Source organism: Eucalyptus grandis, chromosome 1 (genome assembly GCF_016545825.1).
Source record: "Eucalyptus grandis isolate ANBG69807.140 chromosome 1, ASM1654582v1, whole genome shotgun sequence".
NCBI lineage: Eukaryota > Viridiplantae > Streptophyta > Magnoliopsida > Myrtales > Myrtaceae > Eucalyptus > Eucalyptus grandis.
In genome coordinates, this window is record NC_052612.1 from 9,388,324 (window position 1) to 9,391,405 (window position 3,082).

A 3,082-nucleotide genomic window follows, 5' to 3' on the forward strand; every position below is an offset into this window, starting at 1 on the left:
TGTTGCAAATTGCTATCATCTTCCATGACGTCAGAGCAATTGACTAACACTAAGGTTCAGTCAATTATTTGTACCTGGATTGGCCAGATGCACCTAAATGATTATTACCCAAAGAGAGAGAGATAAAAGAAATCTACTCACCTTGCGAGAAAAAGAATCTTCATTTAATAACGCGGCAAAATATCATCCATTCAATCTTGAGTCACAACTTAAAAATCAATTTAGTATCATTCGCTGTCACTCACGCCTGAAAATGACTACAAAGTAAAAGCCAATTAAGAGTTAAGAGCTAGGATTTCTTAAAGATAATTATGAAAGTGAAAGAGCAATAAATTAATCGACCATGATTAACCACCCTTATAAATGACATAACGAGTTGAATAAACACAATTTACAAAGGAAACTATTGTTGCTCTTCCTTTCTTTCCCTTCAAAACAAGATGGCGAGAAAGGTTGAAGAGAAAGGAAGTGCACATAGAGATGATTACACACAAGATGGCACTATGGACCTCAAAGGAGACCCATCCTGAGATCCAAGAGAGGTCGATGGAAGGCTTGTTGCTTCATCATTGGTACGGGAAAAGCCGGTGGCGCAGCCAATTTATAGCTAAGTAGTTCATTCTGAAAAAAGTGCCATTTCATCTAGTTACTAGATCATAGTCTTTGCCCCCCTCCCCCTCCAAAAAAAAAAAGAAAAGAAAAGAAAAAAAACTTTCATATATATCAATTTGCGTCATACTCGAATTTTGCTTCTGTGATTCATGCTCTCTAGTACTCAAACGTACATAGTTTCATAACTGGGAGGGGAAAAGAGAATGGAATATATGATTTGATCAACGTTGATTCACTTTGACGTTACTTACATAGGATACGAGGCATTTGAGAGAATGGCGTACTATGGGATTGCAACAAACCTAGTGACCTACTTGACGAAGAAGCTCCATGAAGGAACTGTGACATCTTCGAACAACGTCACGAACTGGGGCGGCACGGTTTGGATGACGCCCATCCTTGGCGCTTACATTGCTGATGCTTATCTTGGACGTTACTGGACTTTCATTTTCGGATCCGTCATTTATCTCATGGTATTGCACATGTATTTGCATTCATTTACGTGGCTACGTATACAAATTCGGTCTCTAACACGATTAACAAATGCATAGGGCATGTCCCTCCTAACGCTGGCGGTGTCGGTGCCATCGCTGAGGCCTCCATCGTGCGACCCAGCGATCAAAGAAGAGGAATGTGACAAACGTGCCTCGGCCCTCCAGATTGGAATCTTCTACTTGGCCCTCTACATAATAGCGGCTGGGACGGGCGGGACCAAGCCCAACATCTCGACCATGGGCGCCGACCAGTTTGACGACTTCGAGCCCAAGGAGAGGGCCCAAAAGCTCTCGTTCTTCAACTGGTGGATGTTAGGCATCGTCTTCGGGACACTATTCGCAACCACAGTCTTGATCTATATACAAGATAACGTCGGTTGGGCATTAGGTATGGCCTTCCCACGCTAGGGCTTGCATTGTCAGTCCTGGTCTTCTTGGTGGGCACTCCATTTTATAGGCACAAAGCGCCCTCAGGAAGCCCGTTGACAACGATGGCTCAGGTGTTGGTGGCGTCGATCAGGAAGCGGAAGTTGCCTGTTCCGAGTGATACGAAGGAGCTTTATGAATTGAGCCACGAACAATACGCGGAGTTGAAGAAATTCCCGATCGATCACTCTATTTCTCTGAGGTTCACACTTCCCTAATTCTACGGTTTATAATTAGATAGTTTTTTCGAAACAAATCATGACAGTTTCATGTCACATTTGTAGATTTCTTGACAAAGCCGCGGTGAAGATTGATTCAAGCTCGCCGTGGATGCTATGTCCCGTGACCCGAGTAGAGGAAACCAAGCAGATGGTCAAAATGCTCCCGATCCTAGCGCTGACGTTCATCCCGAGCATGATATTTACCCAGGTGCTAACGCTCTTCGTCAAGCAGGGCGAAACCCTGAACCTACACATGGGCCCGCACTTCCAGATCCCTCCGGCCTGCCTCACCGCGTTTGTCACGATCTTCATGATCATAGGCATCCCCATCTACGACCGGTTCTTGGTCCCTGCTGTCAGGCGCTATACCAAGAACCCTAGAGGCATCACATTGCTGCAGAGAATGGGGATAGGCATCGTCTTCCACGTGATCACAATGGTCGCCGCTTGTCTCGCCGAGAAGTGGAGGCTGACCGTCGCCAGAGAGAACGGTATTTACGGTCAGTCCCAAACAGTCCCTCTCACCATCTTCATCCTCCTGCCACAGTACGCTCTCATGGGAGTGGCCGAAACCTTTGTTGAAGTGGCGAAGCTCGAGTTCTTCTACGACCAAGCGCCAGAGGGCATGAAAAGTCTAGGAGCATCTTACTACACTAGTAGTTTAGGTATCGGGAACTTCCTAAGTAGTATTATTCTCCAGGCGGTCTCACGAATTACCGAGGAACACGGCCACAAGAGTTGGGTCTTGGACAACCTTAACATCTCCCACCTCGACTACTACTATGCATTCTTGGCGGTCCTCACGTTTCTCAATTTTCTCGTGTTCCTTGTTGTGGCCAAGCTGTTCGTCTACAATGACGAAGTCACCTTGGATAAAGAGATGGAAGCTTTGCTTGCTAATTCAGCTGATCAGGAGGCCGTGTCTGTCGGATGAAGACATAAAACATTGTGTACACATATAATGGCTTGTAAGCTCGATATAGAGTAAGCTTTATTACGTATAGTTGACAGAAACTTTATTTTCTTGTGATTATCAGTTCGTCAACAATTTAGTCGCGCAGAACTCATAATAACCGAAATTCCTGGTAATTTTTTTCTCACGAGATTGCACACTTCTCCTGTGAGGGGCAGTATGAAACTTTTGACAAACAGCAAAAATACAGGGAATTCCATAGAGACACTTTAAATAATGAAAATTGAGGTTTATGGAGGACTAAAAGATGAATCCACCTATGGATACCTTATGGGCAGAAAAAAAGGATATGGAAAATAGTATACTATTTTACATCACAGAGGGAACAGTCATTCAGCTCTTTTAAAGGCGAAGGG

The 3,082-nt window shown here is 44.6% G+C and overlaps 1 pseudogene; it reads left to right on the forward strand.

The window, feature by feature from the left end:
• Positions 1-440: 440 nt before the first annotated feature.
• On the forward strand, positions 441-2,687 carry LOC120295330 (annotated as a pseudogene).
• The last annotated feature ends 395 nt before the right edge of the window (positions 2,688-3,082 follow it).